A 21,919-nucleotide genomic window follows, 5' to 3' on the forward strand; every position below is an offset into this window, starting at 1 on the left:
TCCCTACCCCAATCTGTCAGACTGTCTCCAACTTTATCCACTTTTAGGCGATCCCTGAAAACTTTCCTCTTCAGAGAAGCCTATCCTGCCTCCATCTAACAACTGCACTATTTTCTCCATTAGCTCATCCCCCACAACTATTACCCTTTTGTATCACTTGACCCTCCCTCCTAGATTGTAAGCTCTAATGAGCAGGGCCCTCTGATTCCTCCTGTATTGAATTGTATTGTACTTTCTACTGTCTGCCCTAATGTTGTAAAGCGCTGCGTAAACTGTCGGCGCTATATAAATCCTGTATAATAATAAATAATAATAATAATAATTTTATTCAGTTGGACTCTTTCAAGATGGAATCCTTACACACGATCATCCAAATGGTCCAACGGGGAGACTGGATGATCTCGGTAGACTTACAAGACGCTTATTTCCATGTCCCCATTCTCCCTGCCTTCCAGAAATTCTTAAGGGTGGCAGTGGGTTCCACACACCTCCAGTTCCAGTGCCTCCCTTTTGGGCTGTGCACATCCCCAAGGATATTCTCGAAGGTGTTAATTGCAGTCCTGGCACCTCTCAGGGAAAAAGGGCTGCGAGTTTCTCACTTTCTGGACGACATCCTACTGCTAGCGCACAATCCACGCCAACTGTTGGAGCACAGGAAAATTCTCCTGTCGACCCTGAGGGAATTTGGATGGTTGGTGAATACAGAGAAGAGTCTCCTGACCCCAACTCAGGTAATGATTTACCTTGGCGCTCTTTTCAATACCTTAACCGGAACAGCGTGCCTCCCCCACCAGAAAGTGACAGCGATTGTCCAGAAGATGTGCCATGTAAGAACTCTCTCTCACCTGTCAGCCGCAGGGTGTTTAAGTCTAATCGGGACCATGTCATCCTGTATCCCGATGCTACCCTGGGCTCATTAGCATTTGAGGACTTTTCAAATGGGCTTCCTAACGCAATGGAGGAGGAAATCACTGTATCAACGCATTACGATCTCGGCTTCCACGAGGAGGAGTCTCCTCTGGTGGTCGAAAGAGGAGGTAATTTGAAATCCTCGTCTTCTTCCTCCTGGACCATTCTTACCACCGATGCAAGCTCGATGAGTTGGGGAGCACACTGCGATCACCTTGCGGTTCAAGGGAGGTTGGACATTCCCACGAAAGGGGTAGTCTCCAATGTTTTGGAATTACGGGCGGTCTATCTAGCCGTAGTGAGTCTGGGAGAACATCTGCACCAGAAGCAAGTCCTAGTACGTGTGGACAACAGAGCGGCAGTGTCATATATACAACGTCAGGGGGGAACCCACAGCATCACTTTACTGAGAGAAGTGGTACCCATTATGTTGTGGGCGGAGAGAAATTTGCTAGATCTGAAAGCGGTTTACCTGCCAGGCCATCTGAATCAAGAAGGGGATCATCTGTCTCACTGTTTTCAAGACAGCAACGAATTGTCTCTTCACCCTTCGGTGTTCAATTGGATTAGGAGTCTCCAGAATCCTCCGGAAATCAACCCTTTTGCCTCTCCAACGAATGCCAAATTGCCAAGATTTCTCTCCTGCTGGCCTCATCCACGATCAGAAGCAGTAGATGCCCTCTCGAGCCCATGGCATTGCAAGACGGTGCATGCGTTCCCTCCGAGACCCTTGATTTCCAAGTTCCTACTCAGATTGACGAGGGAACCAGTCAAAGTGGTGGCTATTCTTCCTTACTGGCCGAGGAGGCCATGGTTTCCCTGGGCAATGAGCCTCAGCATGGGTCCCCCAATCAAGATTCTGGTGTTTCCTCAGCTTCTCTCCCAAGGGAGATTTGTGCATCCAGCTCCTCACAAGCTGAACTTACATGTTTGGATGTTGAAAGGGAGAAATTCTATTCTTTAGGGTGTTCCACAAATGTGATTTCGACACTTTTAAAAGCCAGAAAACCCTCCACAAATTATGTGTATTCGAAAATATGGGAAAAGTTCAAGTTGTTTGTAACAGACAAATGTGCGGATCCTACAGTACCTTCCAACACACTAATTTTGGAATTTTTGCAAGCTGGCTTGGACCTTGGGCTCAGTTGCAGTTCACTTAAAGTCCAGGTGGCAGTGATTTCGGCAGCTACCCAGAAAAGATGGGCAGAAGATGCACTCATCATTCAGTTTTTCAAAGCAGTCAAAAAAATTCGTCCTCCAGTAAAACGTTCCTTTCCGGGGGCGTGGCTTGTTCGGGATCGGAGATGGCCGCTTGAGAGGAGAGCTCCGGCACACTGAGGACGAATTTAGCCTCTTCTACCATCACCACCAGCCAGATTAAGCCATGGGTAAGCCGAATAGAAGCACCTCGGCACCCCGCTCCACCAAGAAGGCAGAGAAGCAATCCGGGACACAGCTAAGCAACAACATCCCGGACATCTTTCGCACAAAGGCCGCAACCCTCCACGAGGAGACACAGGCCTCACAGACATCCAAGGCCTCATCCCCGGCCTCGCTTAGTTCCTCCGTGATCTCGTCGGCGGACATGCACGGCGCAACATCAGCAATCCCATCCCTACTGGATCTGCAAAGAGACCTGCAGAGGGTCGCTCTGGACATAAAACATACCCTAACAACTGCCATATCAGATCTGAAAACGGACATCCAGTCAATGCATAATCGCCTATCTGAAGTGGAGGAATCATCTCAAATGCAGGCAGCTGCAATAAGGCAAGTACAAAAAGCACATGATTTGCATCTCCCACATATCTTTGAACTCCACAGACAAGTGGAAGACCTCGACAACAGAGGACGCAGACATAATATCAGAGTAAGGGGGGTCCCTGAGGGCATAGATCCATCTGCACTGACGCAGACAGTTTGTACTATATTCAGTGAACTCCTTGAACGGCCTTCTGATACCCCCATTGATATGGAGAGAATCCATCGTGCACTAAGACCACCCCCCCGGGACACAGAACCCCCACGGGACATAGTGTGCTGTCTAGTAAACTTTCCGCTTAAAGAGGAGATTCTTAGAAAGGCGAGAGATAGAGGCCGCATACATTAATTTGTTTGAAGACCTATCTCAGATAACATTACAAAACAGACGCACACTGCGCCCCCTGCTGGAAACGCTACGGGCACGTAACATACAATACAGATGGAAGTTCCCATTTTGCCTCGCAGCCACCACCAGAGATCGCACCGCACTCCTCAGAACACCAGAAGACCTCCCCATGTTCTGTGAACAGCTCGACATCCCTGCGATCGATCTACCGGAATGGTACTCCTTCTACTTCCCATCGGAACCTTGGAAGGCAGTATCCTACAATACTTCACCAAAAGCACAGCGTCACAGATCCAGACGCCGAAGACTGGACCCCACATCCCCGGGAGAACGCTTTTCACGTCGAGATGTACCACCGCATGCCATGAACCGCGCTGACACCCCACGCAGGAACTACAGAGATGACTAATCTAGTGCTCACCAGACCCCAGTGTTATATACTGTGTATGCCTGACTCTTTCTATGTGTAAGATAACGGAATTTCTTCAGAATCAAACTACCAACTGAGATACGGTGTTCTATCCAGAAAAGTACCAATTGCATAACGAATACAAACACATTTCTTCAACTCCACTGGACTGAATCTCCAAAGACACACAGAGGCTAATTACCACATAACTTGCCCAAAACTCTTTTGCCACAAGTTAACGGGAAAGGTAAAAGTTTTAATTTTTGATTGACTCAACAGTTAACCGACCCCCTACAGTGGTAAGAAATACATATCCCAAGTGGAGCAAGGAAGAGGATTTTTTTTTTTTAACTGCCTCGATGGAAGTGGTCCTATATAACCTCTTGTTTTTGCCGTTTTTATCTTTTTGCATTTTCCCTTTTTATGTTTTTCAAATTTTTTCTCCCATTTCTCTCGCTGTAACAGATAATAATCAGCCCTAGGCTGCAAAATAGAGGAGGGGGGACCAGTCCATTTGTTGCAGACTGACCCTTCCCCACTATGCTATGCTAACCGCTCGTGGATCCGTGGGATCCGCCTCCCTACCTTTGGGGGAGCGGAGCCCGGGAACCGTATCGAGGGGTAAACAGACACAGGGAATTTTTAATAGATATGGCGAGTCTTATTATGCTAATAGCCAATACAACTTGCTCACAGACACCCCTATGCAACTTACTCAGACCGAACCTTCATTGTAATGAAGAGACTATATCCTGAGCAAATACTATCACCACAAATTAATGGGGATAGGTAAAAGGTTTAGTTTTTGAAAAATTTAACGAATAACCTATTCCTTAAAGCGGAAATAGTTATATGATAAACTCATAGCAAACATTTAAATCCGTTCCTTGAATAGATATGGGTTTTTTTTTTTTTTTTTCTAGTATGTGTTTCTTTTCCCTTTTTTTTTTTTTTTTTCCCTTTTGTTCACTTAAAACTCGCGATGCAATATAACAGAAAACGATCAATACTAGGATGCAAAATAGTGGTGGAGGAGACGACCCCTTGATTGGGGCTGATCCCTCAACACTATGAAAGGACAACCCCTCTTGGCTTCGAGGGACTTTCTCCCCTACTGTGGGGGGCGGGGCCCGAGAGCTGAGACGGGAAGTAATTAGACAAGAGGAACTCACATCTAACATGGGGTATACCCTAAGGTTATAGTTAACACTGTTGGCTATGTTTATTTGTTATATTTGTTTTATTTGTTTTAGTAAGATTTGAATGAGAAGAAATGTACACACTTAAAGAAGTCTTGATCATAGACCCAGATCCTTAAAACTCACCTAAGTAACAGGTGATCTGTATAGATTAATCTTAATCATAATCAATGGGCTTACCAATTACAAATATCCCCCTTACAACAACCACGGCTTTCACCACATAGTGAACTTTATCTCAACCTCATCTCTGTATTACCCCACTGCAACACACTTGAAGACACATTATTATACCTTACTAGTCCTTAAGTGTGCCGACACCTCTGATCACCTTTCAGGTTTATTGTCCCACCACAGTAGTCCTATTGGACCCTAACTGACACTCCGGAACCCCTTGTAACTAGGTGGTTAGGTTTTCCGTTAACCACCTCCGGTAAAAATTCATACACAGAGCGTGGATTATTCACGACTGTGCAAGCTGATACTTTCTCATACCCCAGGCTACAATCCGTGGGGAAATAATGGATAAACGTACGATCTGAAACCCCTTTACCCCTTACCCCTCTGATCATCTACCTCTTCGATAACTCCACCTATTACCCTTACTATCCTAGTTCCTCGTGAGGGCTGCTCTTCCAAACCACACATATACACCTCCCCTCTCCCTCTAGACTCTTAAAATGCTTTCAAAGCCGAGAACCAGTAAGATGCAAATCTCATTAAAATGCTTATCCCTTAACGTTAAAGGCCTAAACCTACCAGAAAAGAGGTCACAAGTCCTGGCAGCTCTGACAAAACACAAAGCACACTTTATCCTACTGCAGGAGACACATTTCAGAACTAACGCCATACCAAAATTGCAAAATCACATCTATAAACAAGTCTTTCACTCCACCAACCAGGAATCCAAAACAAAAGGAGTCTCAATTCTCATCTCTAAACAAGCCGACTTCCAAGTGACAGACACATTAGCTGACCCGGAGGGCAGATTTATATTCATAAAAGGAACATTCGCAGCCAAACCCATCACCATAGCTAACATTTACTGCCCAAACGAACACCAGGTGTCCTTTGTCAAGAAAATATGTGACCTTCTACAAAATTTCCAAACAGGTTTATTGCTATTAGGAGGCGACTTTAATGTACCATTAAATCCCAGCCTCGACACGTCCACAGGTACATCCACACTTACATACCGGGCCCTACGCCAAATGAAACTTCAATTACAAAACCTTACCCTTCATGATACATGGCGCACTATGTACCCATCTGATAAGGACTATACATTCTATTCAGCCCCACACCAAAAATATTCTAGGATAGACTATCTATTCCTATCGCAAAATGATTTACCCTTACTCACACAGGCGACTATTGAACCAATGTTTCTATCAGACCACCACCCTATCTCAGTAACACTCACCTTCCCCGAAAAAAGAGAAATTACCAAAACATGGCGACTGAACCCCGCACTACTTCAGGACCCTGACAATTTGACCCAGCTACACTCCCGCATAAAAAACTATTTCAGAGAAAACAACACCCCAGACATCGCACCAATCACCATATGGGAAGCACATAAGTGTGTACTAAGGGGGGAAATCATTACACTCACTTCCACTATCAAAAGGAGACGTCAGGAACAAATTAGATCTCTAATCCAGACCATAAACCGATTAGAGGCTACACACAAACAAACAACATCACTAAACACTTTACAGGAACTACTACAAACTCGCTCTGCATTACTAGACATATTAGGAAAACGTACCAGGAGGAGATATATCCTACAACAGAAAGTGTTCTATGAACACAGCAACAAGAGCGGGAGACTGCTCACTCGGGCAGTCCAAGCAACCAAAGCACCCTCTAGAATCCACATGATTCGAGATAAACATAACACTCTACTCTCCAAAAATGCAGATATAGCCAAACACTTCGAAGAATATTACTCTAAACTGTATAACATAAACCAACATATCGACCCTAAACCAAAACAGGACGACCGAAAGTCCCAACTAAAAGAATTTTTAACACAGTTCTGCCCCAAACCTATCACCCCTCAACAAGCAGAATCCATGGAAAGGCCCCTGTCCTCAGAGGAACTCCTACTAGCAATCAAACAGATGAGCGTAGGCAAGAGCCCAGGCACAGATGGTTTTCCATTAATATATTACAAAAGCTTCCAAGATATTTTGATTCCAGAAATGCTTAAATCCTTTAACTCCCTCGCAGACTCACACACATCAACGAGCAGACTATTAGAAGCACACATAACCCTCATACCAAAGGAAGGTAAGGACCACACACAAGCCCCGAACTATAGACCGATTTCTCTACTGAATGTAGATATCAAACTATACGCCAAAATGCTAGCAAACAGGCTACTACCATTTATCCCTGGTCTCATATCCCTTGATCAAGTTGGGTTTATCCCGGGAAGAGAGGCCAGGGATAACACTATCCGTACCTTAAATATACAACATTGGCTAGCCACTTCTGGAACCAAGGGCTTTCTCCTATCCCTGGATGCTGAGAAGGCGTTTGACAGGGTGGCCTGGGACTACATGCAGGAGGTCCTCAAGGGCATAGGACTCAAGCCCCGCATGTTCACACATATCAACGCATTATATACTAACCCCTCAGCCAGGGTAAGAGTCAATGGCCTCCTGTCAAACGCCTTCTCGATAAGCAACGGTACCCGCCAGGGATGCCCACTCTCCCCACTGATCTATGTCTTGACATTAGAACCCCTACTGAATAAATTACGCAACAACTCAGATATTAAAGGAATACCCATCGCACATAAAGAGTTTAAAGTAGCCGCTTTCGTGGATGACATTCTACTTACCCTCCAAGAACCTCGAATCTCCCTACCCAACTTACTGAGAGATTTAAAACATTTCGGAGAATTATCTAACCTAAAAATTAACTATACCAAATCCAATGCCTTGAACGTATCTCTTACCCCGCAAGAAGTATCCCATGCCCAACTACACTTCCCATTTCATTGGGAAAAAGAAGCCATTACATATCTAGGAATACGGATTACTGAACGAACATCAGACCTGTATAATCACAATCACGCAAAAGCACTAACTAAACTTCAAACAAACTTTAAAGAATGGACCAACTTAAACATTTCCTGGTTCGGCCGCGCAGCCTTAATAAAAATGATTGCTCTTCCCCGCCTCTTATACCTCATGCAAGCAATCCCTATACACTTACCCCCCTCCTTTTTTGCCAAATACAAAAGTATGTGCACAGACTTTCTTTGGAACAAAAAATCTCCACGCATAAAATATACACGATTAACCCTCCCAAAACTTAGAGGGGGAATTGGCCTTCCTGACTTATACAAATACCACATGGCATGCCATCTGGTCAGGATTGTGGACTGGAAGATACATAATATAGAAAAAGCATGGGTGACAATAGAACACCTTTATACCCACACCTCCACTCATATTCTCCCCTGGCTTCACCCAAGACTATGGCCTCAGTCCCTTAAGACACACCCCCTTATATATCCCACTCTAGTGGCCTTTAATAAGGCCATAACAGTGCATAAATTATCCACACATATAGGTCCTCTTACTTCACTACGAGGAAACCCAGAATTTCCACCTGGGGAAACCCTGAAATTCCTACAAACTGAATGGCCACATAAAGAGATAAGGGCCCACGGATTTTTTGACAAAGGCACTATACGTTCATATCAAGACCTGAAATCAGAATTTCATCCAAATACGTTCCCTTTCTGGTCCTACAGACAAATAAGACATTATTTAACATCTAAAAGCGCAACCGCAAAATGGACTAGAAAATTAACAACATTTGAACACCTCTGCTCAAGCGACTCCCCTCAGAGACATATCATCTCTCAAATCTACTCAATGCTCCATGACAACGACACAACAAAACTTTCTGAAATCCCACGATACTCATGGGACACAAACCTACAACTCACACTGACAGAAGATGACTGGGAAACCATATACTCTTACGCACACAAAGGATCAATGAATGTAGCGATACAAGAAAATGGCTACAAAATCATAACTAAGTGGTATAGGACCCCATCGCGATTGCACAAATTCTCTCCATCTATACCTGATGTGTGTTGGAGATGTAAAAAAGCAGTAGGTTCCATGTTACACATTTGGTGGGAGTGCGACTCCATCCAAATTTTCTGGAGGGAGGTCCACTCCATCATAGAACAAGTCTCTACATACACCTTAAACTACACCCCTGCCCAATATCTATTGCATCATACTACACTTCCCAAACACGAGTACTTTAAATCCCTGGCCATGCATATGGTCAATGCTGCAAGACTTTGCATTCCAACCCACTGGAGAACAACAGACATACCCACAATCAGGGAATGGTTACAGAAAATATCCAAGATAGCAGAAATGGAAGAACTGATTTCTATAGCTCAAGAGCGTATACAAAAATTCACAACCACTTGGGCCTGCTGGAACCACTTCAAAACGAAGGATTATTATAAATCTTTATTCCCAACATAAAGGGCAATAACTCAGATCCCCCCCGATTACTGGATCCCACAGTACTCCCTCCTATCATTGTGCAGGAGGGAAGATAAAGCATTTAATAGAAGAGCAGCCCTCACCCCCCCCCCCCTTCCTCCCCACCTACCCCACTATCCCCTTTTCTAATAGTACACTTAATCATATTATCCCGTTTCTTAACATTTAAACCCCCTCTTTAAACACCACAAACGGGAAGTTTTCTTTGATCAAAATGTCATAAGATGACTAAAAGGGAAAATCATACAAACACCATAATTAACCATTCGATACAAAATAAACCCTTAGAGACACGCTATCTTGAGCAAAGCTAAACTAAGTCAAATGCTCTAAATGATATCTAAAGGAGCATCTCTATCTCAAAATCCAACTATACCGAATATAAATGCAAGATTCTCTAAGGGACAAAAATTTAAAAACAAAGTATTCGATTTTCCATGACTTAAGATGTAAAATTGTGCTTGTTTTATTTACTTGTGTGAAACATGGAAGCCTCTTCTCTTGTACTTTATACATATGTAACACAGATTGTAAAAGCTGTATGTACAATTGCCTAAATAAAAATCTTTTATGGAAAAAAAAAAAAAAAAAAAGTTCCTTTCCTGCTTGGGATCTGCCCTTTGTACTTGACTGTCTGACGGCTCAGCCTTTCGTGCCAATAGAATCCGCGTCCTTATGGAACCTGACGCTCAAAACAGTCTTTCTAATTGCAGTGACGTCAGGTAAAAGAGCCTCGGAATTACAAGCTTTAGGGGCAGAAGAGGAGCACATTGCCTTCTTTGCGGATAGGGTGGAACTACGGACAGTTCGGGGATTTGTCCCAAAAGTCTCTTGTCGGGCCACTCTCTCAGAAGTCTGGGCACTGCCGACCTTTACAGATCCACTTTCGGGTTCGCTGCAAGAATTGGATATTTCCAAGGTGTTAAGATGCTACCTGCAAGCCACAAGTCCCTTTAGAGCTTCAAACAGGCTATTCATACTTCTTTGGGGCAGAAATAGAGGGAAAGAAGCCACATCGAGAACTATCGCTTACTGGATTTACAAGCTGATCCAAAAAGTGTATAGGGCTAGAGGGATGGATCCTCCGGCGGTAAAAGCTCACTCAACAAGAGCAGTCTCTTCATCATGGGCGGCAAGGGCTAATGTCTCTCTGGAAACCATTTGTAAGGTGGCCACATGGGCATCCCCAAACACGTTCATGCGGCATTACAGAATTGATCCAGGAGCACTCACTTCAGTGGAGTTTGGGAGAAGGGCAATTGAGTCAGCTCTCGCAGTACCTCAATAAAATTTTCTTTATGAGCATTAACCACCCTGTTGGTAGCTATTTATTGTATCACAGGTATGCTGCCATGGAGGCACCAAGAAAACGGAAAATTGTTTCATACTTACCGTAATTTTCCTTTCCTTGTGCCTATCCATGGCAGCATACATGCCCTCCCTTGGTATTCAATATAATAGGAGAATGCTATTGGGGGTATGATTGTCACTTTTATAATGTATTAACTATCCTGAGGGGAGGACTCTGGGGCGGAGCTTATCACAGGTATGCTGCTATGGATAGGCACCAGGAAAGGAAAATTACGGTAAGTATGAAACAATTTTCCGTTTTCTTGCCTTTGTAGAAAATTGGATGTACTTACTGTGTTGAAGATAAATGGTCTACTTTTTTTCCTGGTTAATATCATACTCCCATAAGCAGTAGAGAGTAGTAAGTCACTATAGAATTTGTTTAACCTTTGCTACAAAAGTTAACAGCCTTAAAGAGATTGTAAAAAATAAAAAAAAATAACAAACATGTCTATACTTACCTGCTCTGTACAATTGAATTGCACAGAGCGGCTACAAACTTCTTCTTTCCAGGTCCCCTGCTGGTGCTCCTGGCCCCTCCTCTCTGTCCAGTGCCCCCATGGGAAGCCACTACAACCACTGACACAGACATCGGGACGTGTCTCCCTTGTCACTATCTTTGATTGACAGCTCTGGGAGTCAATGGCTTCCAGGGCCCCAACAATGCCAGCAAGACCTGGAAGTGGGGGGAGAGAAGAGCTGCAGACATGCACAGCACTAGATCGAATGAGGGCTCAGGTAGTTAAAAAGGAGGGGGGGTGAGGGAGGAAGCTGATGCCTAAACATTTTGTTACCTTAATGCAAGCCTTTTTTTTTCAAATAACAAACATATTATACTTACCTGCTCTGTGCCATGGTTTTGCACAGAGCAGCCTGGATCCTCTTCTTCTCAGGTCCCACCCCAGTGCTCCTGGCTCCTCCCTCCTGCCGATGTGCCCCCATGTTTGTCCATTCACACACAGAGCCAAGGCCCAGCCCCACCGCCTCCGTCTCCTGATTGGCTCACTGGCAAGTGCAAGTCCCTGGAGAGGCAAGGCTCTTGTGGACATCGCTGGATCGAGGGGGCTCAGGTAAGCATGGGGGGGGGGGGGGCTGCTGCACACAGAAGATTTTTTACCTTCATGCATAGAATGCATAGAATGCATGAAGGTAAACAACCTTGTGTCTTTACAACCATTTAAATTTAAAAAACATTTAGGCTTTAGAACCACTAGAACCAAGTTGAACTAAACCCACTGATTTAAAGTGATTGTAAAAGATCACCTTGTAAAACAACTCATTCAGTCTAAAATTGAAAAGAAAGGCAAAACATTTGTGTATAGATATGAAAAAAAAACAATACGAATACCTTTTTATTACATTTTTTCATAAGTGATCACATTCCCTCTTTTTCCTTTGTTCTCAGCTACATATGAGCTGGGGGAGGAGAAGCAACAGCACACTGAACTTTCCAGTGAATGGCTGTGCAGGGGCAGAACTGGCAGAACTGACCGTGCTGTGTTCTTTTGCTTAGTGTGGTCAGTTTGTAATAGGAAAGCCAGGGGGCTAGCAGGAACACTAGGGATTTCACAGAAAGGAAGCAATACAAAGAGAACAGGATACTTTCTCATACAAGTATATTGTACAGCAGGCACATATCAGGAATATGAAATGCTGGGGTAGCAAACATTTTAAGTGTTTCTCAAAATAGTTAAATTTAAGGCATGCCTTGAATTATGGCTTTTAACCACTTCAGCCCCGGAAGGATTTACCCCCTTCCAAATAGAGCTTTCTTTTGATGGTATTTGATCACCTCTGCCGTTTTTATTTTTTGCGCTATATAAGGCAAAAAGACCGAAAATTTTGAAAAAAAATGATATTTTCTACTTTTTGTTATAAAAAAAATCCAATAAACTCAATTTTAGTCATACATTTAGGCCAAAATGTATTCGGCCACATGTCTTTGGTAAAAAAAATGTCAATAAGCGTATATTTATTGGTTTGCGCAAAAGTTATAGCGTCTACAAACTAGGGTACATTTTCTGGAATTTACACAGCTTTTAGTTTATGACTGCCTATGTCATTTCTTGAGGTGCTAAAATGGCAGGGCAGTACAAAACCCCCCCAAATTACCCCATTTTGGAAAGTAGACACCCCAAGGAAATTGCTGAGAGGCATGTTGAGCCCATTGAATATTTATTTTTTTGTCCCAAGTGATTGAATAATGACAAAAAAAAAAATTTACAAAAAGTTGTCACTAAATGATATATTGCTCACACAGGCCATGGGCATATGTGGAATTGCACCCCAAAATACATTTAGCTGCTTCTCCTGAGTATGGGGATACCACATGTGTGGGACTTTTTGGGGGCCTAGCCGCGTACGGGGCCCCGAAAACCAAGCACCGCCTTCAGGACTTCTAAGGGCATAAATTTTTGATTTCACTCCTCACTACCTATCACAGTTTTGAAGGCCATAAAATGCCAAGATGGCACAAAACCCCCCCCATATGACCCCATTTTGGAAAGTAGACACCCCAAGCTATTTGCTGAGAGGTATGTTGAGTCCATGGAATATTTTATATTTTGACACAAGTTGCGGGAAAGTGACAATTTTTTTTTTTTTTTCCACAAAGTTGTCACTAAATGATATATTGCTCAAACATGCCATGGACATATGTGGAATTACACCCCAAAATACATTCTGCTGCTTCTCCTGAGTACGGGGATACCACATGTGTGGGACTTTTTGGGAGCCTAGCCGCGTACGGGCCCCGAAAACCAAGCACCGCCTTCAGGATTTCTAAGGGCATAAATTTTTGATTTCACTCCTCACTACCTATCACAGTTTTGAAGGCCATAAAATGCCAAGATGGCACAAAACACCCCCAAATGACCCCATTTTGGAAAGTAGGCACCCCAAGCTATTTGCTGAGAGGCATGTTGAGTCCATGGAATATTTTATATTTTGACACAAGTTGCGAGAAAGTGACAATTTTTTTTTTTTTTTTGCACAAAGTTGTCGCTAAATGATATATTGCTCAAACATGCCATGGGCATATGTGGAATTACACCCCAAAATACATTCTGCTGCTTCTCCTGAGTACGGGGATACCACATGAGTGGCACTTTTTGGGAGCCTAGCTTCATACGGGGCCCCGAAATCCAATCACCGCCTTCAGGATTTCTAAGGGCGTAAATTTTTGATTTTACTACCCATCACAGTTTCGAAGGCCATAAAATGCCAAGATGGCACAAAACCCCCCAAAATGACCCCATTTTGGAAAGTAGACACCCCAAGCTATTTGCTGAGAGACATGGTGAGTATTTTGCAGCTCTCATTTGTTTTTGAAAATGAAGAAAGACAAGAAAAACTTTTTTTTTTTTCTTTTTTCAATTTTCAAAAGTTTGTGACAAAAAGTGAGGTCTGCAAAATACTCACTATACCTCTTAGCAAATAGCTTTGGGTGTCTATTTTCCAAAATGGTCATTTGGGGGGGGGGTTTGTGCCATCTGGGCATTCCATGGCCTCCGAAACTGTGATAGGCAGTGAAGAGTGAAATCAAAAATTTACGCCCTTAGAAAGCCTGAAGGCGGTGCTTGGTTTTCGGGGTCCCATACGCGGCTAGGCTCCCAAAAAGTCTCACACATGTGGTATCCCCGTACTCAGGAGAAGCAACAGAATGTATTTTGGGGTGTCATTTCACATATTCCCATGGCATGTTTGAGCAATATATCATTTAGTGACAACTTTGTGCAAAAAAAAATTGTCTTTTTCCCGCAACTTGTGTCACAATATAAAATATTCCATGGACTCGTCATGCCTCTCAGCAAATAGCTTGGGGTGTCTACTTTCCAAAATGGGGTCATTTGGGGGGGTTTTGAACTGTCCTGGCATTTTATGCACAACATTTAGAAGCTTATGTCACACATCACCCACTCTTCTAACCACTTGAAGACAAAGCCCTTTCTGACACTTTTTGTTTACATGAAAAAAATATTTTTTTTTGCAAGAAAATTACTTTGAACCCCCAAACATTATATATTTTTTTAGAGCAAATGCCCTACAGATTAAAATGGTGGGTGTTTAATTTTTTTTTTCACACCGTATTTGCGCAGCGATTTTTCAAACGCATTTTTTGGGGAAAAAATACACTTTTTAAAATTTTAATGCACTAAAACACACTATATTGACCAAATGTTTGATGAAATAAAAAAGATGATCTTAGGCCGAGTACATGGATACCAAACATGACATGCTTTAAAATTGCGCACAAACGTGCAGTGGCAACAAACTAAATACATTTTTAAAAGCCTTTAAAAGCCTTTACAGATTACCACTTTAGATTTACAGAGGAGGTCTACTGCTAAAATTACTGCCCTGGATCTGACCTTCGCGGTGATACCTCACATGCATGGTGCAATTGCTGTTTACATTTGACGCCAGACTGACGCTTGCGTTCGCCTTTGTGCGAGAGCAGGGGGGTCAGGGGTGCTTTTTTTCTTTTTTTTTTTTTTTTTTTTATTATTTTTTTGTTTTTTATCTTATTTTTAAACTGTTCCTTTCATTTTTATTTTTTTTTAATCATTTTTATTGTTATCTCAGGGAATGTAAATATCCCCTATGATAGCAATAGGTAGTGACAGGTACTCTTTTTTGAATATACTGGGGTCTATTAGACCCTAGATCTCTCCTCTGCCCTCAAAGCATCTGACCACACCAAGATCGGTGTGATAAAATGCTTTCCCAATTTCCCAATGGTGCTGTTTACATCCGGCGAAATCTAAGTCATGAAATGCTCGTAGCTTCCAGTTTCTTAGGCCATAGAGATGTTTGGAGCCATTCTGGTCTCTGATCAGCTCTATGGTCAGCTGGCTGAATCACCGGCTGCATTCTCAGGTTCCCTGTTGGGACAGGAGAGCCAGAGAAAAACATGGAAGACGGTGGGGGGGGTCATTCCCTCCCACTGCTTGTAAAAGCAGTCTAGAGACTAATTAGCCACTAGGATTGCTTTTACATGAAAGCCGACCGCTGGCTGAAAAGAATGATACCAAGATGATACCTAAACCTGCAGGCATCATTCTGGTATAACCACTCAAAGTCCAGCAACATACCAGTATGTTGCTGGTACTTGTTGGGCATATATTGTAAACTTTTTTTTCATGCAGCCTGTGGGCTGAACGAAAAAAAGATATTGATCGGTGGGTATGCCCACCATTAGAATAACTCCCTTCATCCACCCACTTCTAATGATGGGCATACATGCACCGTTTATATATGCCGAAGCATGGGGGCATCCTCCGGCAAAAGGCAGGAGCAAATTGCTCCTCCACCCACTGCTGCCCCCACGCTTCGGCATATATGCTGAAGTATGTAACTGTGGTGGTGAAATCACCTCCGACAGCGCTGGAGTCACGGCTTTATGTATCGTGGGAGCAAACGCTGTTGCTGTCAAGATAAATAAATCCGCGCTGCAGCTGAATGGCGTACCTGAAAACAAAAAAATGGTTAAAACACAGTAAACTATAAAAAAATTAGATACCTGAAAAGCAAACATGATAAAACATAACAATAAAACATTGCAGAATAGAATACAGTAAAAAAGAGCAGAACAATAGAGAGAAAATAGAGAGAAAGAGAACAATAAAACGACAACTATTTTTGGTTTTTTTATTTTATATTTTTTTGTGTATTTTTTTTTTTTTTTTACTTTTTTTTTTTTCTTTTTACATATTTTTTTATAACTGTAACTTTTAAAACTGTAACGGTTCCAGGTTTGGGTCTCTCAAAATGCTATGGCATCTTGGGAGACCCTGTGAAAGTGTGTCCTAGTCTGCAGTGCTGTACCCTACGCTAAAACTCAACTAGTGTATGGTAGCGTTCAAAACATCCACCAATGCAAAGACCAGGATTTTCAGGACAGGAGGGACAATAATACCGGGTGTCACGCCTAAATCCGCGCTTTCTGCAGACACGACATTTCCTTTAAGGGGCTCGTTGGGTAGGGGTACTCTGGAGGACATAAGGAAAATGCCTCTCATGCAGCCGGCCTACTGCATTTGGTTGTGGTAGGTGAGGTGGAGCACTGTCTGGAAACAGAAGGGCTCTGACGATCTCTTCCTGGAATTTAAGGAAGGATCCAGTCCGTCCTGAAGCTCTGTATAGCACATGAGCGTTCAGCAAAGCCAATTGAAATAAGTATACAGAAACTTTTTTGTACCAGCGTCTGGCCTTACAGGCAATTAGGTACGGCACCAACAACTGGTCGTTGAGGTCCACCCCTCCCATATTAAGGTTATATTCGTGGACAGAGAGGGGTTTCTCCACAACACCAGTCGCCGTAGTAATTTGGGTCGTCGTGTCTGCATGAAGGGAGGTGAGAACGAATACATTCTTCTTATCCCTCCACTTCATAGCGAGCAAGTTATTATACTTCAAGCAGGCTCTCTTCCCCAGCCTAAGATGGGAATCTACAAGCCGCTGAGGAAAGCCCCGGCGATTAGGTCGCACGGTGCCACATGCTCCAATTTGATGATCAAAAAGGTGACTAAAATGTGGCACGCTCGTATAATAATTGTCCACCTACAAGTGGTACCCCTTTCCGAATAAGGGTGACACCAAGTCCCACACTATCTTGCCAGCGCTTCCTATGTAGTCAGGGCAGTTTGTCGGCTCTACGTGACTATCTTTTCCCTCGTAAACCATAAAACTATATGTATAGCCTGTGGCCCTGTCACAGAGCTTATACCTCTTGACCCCGTATCTGGCACGCTTGCTGGGAAGATACTGTTTGAATGAGAAGCGGCAAGAAAATTTAATCAGGGACTCATCAACGCAGACAACTTGATGGGGAGTAAACAAGTCTGCAAAACGCTGGTTGAAGTAGTTTACGAGGGGCCGAATTTTGTAGAGCCGATCGTATTCAGGGTCTCCACGAGGACAACAGAGTTCATTGTCGTTGAAGTGCATGAACCGCAAAATCTGCTCGTATCGTGCCCTGCCCATTGAAGCAGAGAACACGGGCATATGGTGAATTGGGTCAGTGGACCAATATGACCGCAACTCACTCTTTTTGGTTATGCCCATGTTGAGGGAAAGGCCCAGAAAGATCTTAAATTCGGAGACCGTAATTGGTCTCCAATCTCTGGCAAGGGAGGACTGGGGAATAGTGGCGATGTGTTGACCAGCGTATAAATTGCTTTGGTCCACAATAGATCTATAGAGATATTCGGTGAAAAACAGTGAATAAAAATCCAGTGGCGTAAAATCAACTGTTTCCACCTGAATTCTGGGTTGGCCAGTGAATGGGGGCAATACGGGTGCTGCAGAAGTGGTGGGTACCCAATTCGGATTGGTGAATGCAGCAGGAAGGGCACTATGGGCACGACGGGCCTGTGTTCATCTTCTTGGTGGCAGTGGAACCCTACTAGTGCTTGCCACCTCACCAGCTTGAACTGCACTTATGGGACTCGCCACGTCACCACGTGATACTGCAGTGCTGGATGTACGACCAGGGTGTACTAGGCCTCTGGTGCTTGCCAGTTCACCAGAAGGAATAGCGGCGCTAGTACTGCTCTGCTCCATACGAGGGACCTGCGGTTCTTGCACTTCAAGGACAGAAGAAGTTCGGAGTCTGGTACGCCTGACCCTAGCAGGGACCACAACTCCGTCTTCAGAGCTATCTGTCATGGAGCCGCTGTCCTCTACAGGATCGTATTCTGAGCCTGAACTTGACAGATGAGTGACTTCTTCTTCACTATCTGTCATGCTCAGAAACGTGTAGGCCTCTTCACTAGTGTACCTTCGATTTGCCATTTTGGGCTCTAAATTTAGGGGTACACTAGTGAGACTCACAGGCAAAAAAGCTCCTGACTGTCAGCGACTGATTCAAAGCGCTACCAAAAAACTGTTAGCGATCGCAGGGATCAGGCCTGACTCTGCAAACGCTGCAGTTATGTGTGCTTAGTGTTTTGTTTTCAGTTATCGATCGATACTGCACTTGGGTGGGCTGGGCTGGGCCGAGGGGCAAAACGCAGGTGCTAGCAGGTATCTGGGCTGATCCCGCTAACACTGCGTTTTTTGGGGGGACCCTAAACTGCTGGGGAGTATAGATTTGATCGGATCAGATATCGATCCGTTCAGATACTATAGCACTAAGGGAGGTGTATGTTGAGTGCGTGGGTGTTAGCGGTACTGGCGCTAACCTGACGCTGCCTGGGGCGACGCAGACCTTATCTGACCCTAAAAACTTAACTTATATCACCGCAGGGCAATTAGGGGGTTAAACCTTTATAAGGTAATAAACGGCGGGTGCCCTAAAACTATAATAAACTATAATAAACAAAACAACTAACCAGCGTCACCCGTAACAATTATATGGTGATCACTGGTGAAAGGGTTAATAAGGGGCAATCAAGGGGTTAAAACCTTTAGTAGGTAGTATATGGGGGTCCCTGTCACTATAAAACACTGACAGCGAACCTATATACTTACCTCCCTAACTAGCGTCACCTGTGTCACTAATACAGCGATCAGAAAAATGATCGCTTAGTGACACTGGCGACGGGGGGTGATCACGGGGTTAAAACTTTGTTAGGGGGGGTTAGGGGTTACCCTAGACCTAAAGGGGGGTACCCCAGACCTAAAGGGGGCTAACCTAACTGCCCTAACACTTATAACTGTCACAAACTGACACCAATGCAATAATCAGAAAAAAAAAAACTGCTATTGGTGTCAGTGTGACAGGGGGTACAGGGGGGTGATCAGGGGGTGACTGGGGGGTGACAGGGGGGTGACAAGTGTGCCTGCGTGTTCTACTGTTAGTGTAGTGTTGGTGCAAACTTACTTGGATGTCTTCTCTCCTCGGCGCCGGAACGAAATGACCGGCTCGAGGAGAGTGACATCACTTCCTCCGCTTCTGTTTACATTCACAGAAGCCGAGGAAGCCCGTCATTGGCCAGGAGCCACGAATGAGTGGCCTCCCCCTCACCTTTGATCGACCCTGACCTGAATCCGACCGCTGCTGGCACCGGGGGGGTCCGATCGGACCCCCCACCCGCGGGCAGGCAAGGACGTACCTGTAAGTCCTTTTGCCTGCCCGTGCCGCTCTGCCGACGTACATCGTCGTGCGGCGGTCGGCAACTGGTTAAAGCCACTATTCTGCTTATTTTACCATTCGCCCTCTGGAAGATTTACCCTCTTCATGACAAGGCCATTGTTTGCGGTACAGTACTGGGTTACTTTAGCTGACAATTGCATGAGCATGTGACGCTGTACCCAAAATGTATCTCCTTTTTTTCACAAATAGAACTTTCTTTTGGTTGTATTTGATCACCTGTGCGTTTTTTATTTTTTGCACTATAAACAAAAAAGAGAGACAATTTTGAATAATAAAAAACAATATTTTTTACTTTCTGCTATAAAACACATCCAATAAATAAATGTAAAAAATCAAAATTTTTCATCAGTTTAGGCCAATGTGTATTCCGCTACATATTTTAGGTTAAAAAAAATTCCAATAAGAGTATATTGACTGGTTTGCGTAAAAGTTATAGCATCTACAAACTATGGGATTTTTTTTTTTACTTGCAATGGTGGCGATCGGTGACTTATAGTGGGACTGCAATGTTGCAGCAGATAGTCGGACACTAACTGAGACTTACAACACTTTTTGGGGACCAGTGACACAGTCACAATGAATACAGTGATCGGTGCTAAAAAATATGCACTGTCACCATTCTAATGACACTCACTGGGAAGGGGTTATTATCAGGGGCAATCAAATTGTTGAGCGTGTGCCTAGCTGGTGATTTTGTTTACTGTGGGAGGTGCTTTTACTAGGGGAAGACATTGATTTGTGTCCTTGCTTTGCCAAAACACAGGATCCATGCCTTACCTACTGACAGAACGGCGATCTGCCTTGTTTGCACAGGTGGACCACCGTTCTCTCTCAGTACCAAAGGATCGGACATTGAGCCCATGGTACCCATTGGTCAGCTCTTGCTGTGTATAATCACCCCCTACCCGGAAGTGCTGGATCATGTACTAGGTAAATGACCCTGCACAGCAGTGCCACTTTGCCACTGTATATGTAGGTTATATGGTCGGCAAGTGGTTAAGCCCTCAGCCAAACTGTGAAGCCATGAAATAGCTGGTATCATAGCTGATCACATTGCCAGCAACATAGCAAATGCAGATCAAATAGGGGCCAAGATGGCAGCGTCCCTGGCAGTAAAGAATAGGGAGGTTTAGTTCAGCTTTAGGCCTGGTTCACACCTATGCACTGTTTAGTGCGTATTAAGTTTTGCAGAAACACACTACAATCCATTTAACATGGTTTCCTATAGATGTAGTTCACATCTGTGCATTTTATGGAAAGGGCCAGGGTTTTTTTTTTACACAAGTGTGAATCAGGCCTAAAGGAAAACATTTGTCCACTAAGGCCTGGTTCACACCTATGCAGGTCGCAGTTTGCATATTCCAGGTGAATTTTGCGTTTTTCAATACACATTTTTGATCCATTAAAGTCTATAGAACCAAAAACCAGAAAAAAAAGTCCCCCGCCCTTTCCATAAAATGCATAGATGTGAACGTGACCCATAGGAAACCATGTTAAATGGACTGTAGTGTGTTTATGCAAAACTGAAAACGCACTAAAAAATGTATAGGAGTGAACCAGGCCTAAGGCTGGATTCACACCTATGCATGTTGCTTTTGAGCGTTTTTGGAGGTTTTTTTTTCATGCTTGCCACGTTTTTGAGCCGCGTTTTTGCCGCGTTTTTGCGGCGTTTTTGCCGCGTTTTTGCCGCGATTTGCGTTTTGCGTTTTTTTTTTTTTTTTTTTTTTCATTTTTTTTTTACAGTCTTACAAAAAAATTACAAAAAAAAAAAAAAAAAAAACGGCAAAAACGCACCAAAACGCACCAAAAACGCTGCAAAAACGCTGCAAAAACGGTGCACTTGCGTTTTTGATGCTTGTCCATTGAAATCCATTACATGCAAAACGCTGCTTTTTGCATGAAAAAAAGTCCCCGACCCTTTCCAAAAACGCAGAGATACAAAAAAGCATTGATGTGAACATGTTCCATAGGAACCCATGTTAAAAAATTCCCGTGCATTTCTGCAAAATGCAAAATGCATCAAAAAACGCGCTAGTGTGAATGGAGCCTTAGGCTCCATTCACACCTATGCATGTTGCTTTTGAGCGTTTTTGGAGGTTTTTTTTTCATGCTTGCCATGTTTTTGAGCAGCGTTTTTGCAGCGTTTTTGCCGCGTTTTTGCCGCGATTTGCGTTTTGCGGTTTTTTTTTTACAGTTTTTTTTACAGTCTAAAAAAAAAATTTTAAAAAAATTAAAAAAAAAAAAAACGGCAAAAACGTATCAAAAACGCTGCAAAAACGCTGCAAAAACGGT

Source organism: Aquarana catesbeiana, linkage group LG11 (assembly GCF_042186555.1).
Source record: "Aquarana catesbeiana isolate 2022-GZ linkage group LG11, ASM4218655v1, whole genome shotgun sequence".
NCBI classification, from domain to species: domain Eukaryota; kingdom Metazoa; phylum Chordata; class Amphibia; order Anura; family Ranidae; genus Aquarana; species Aquarana catesbeiana.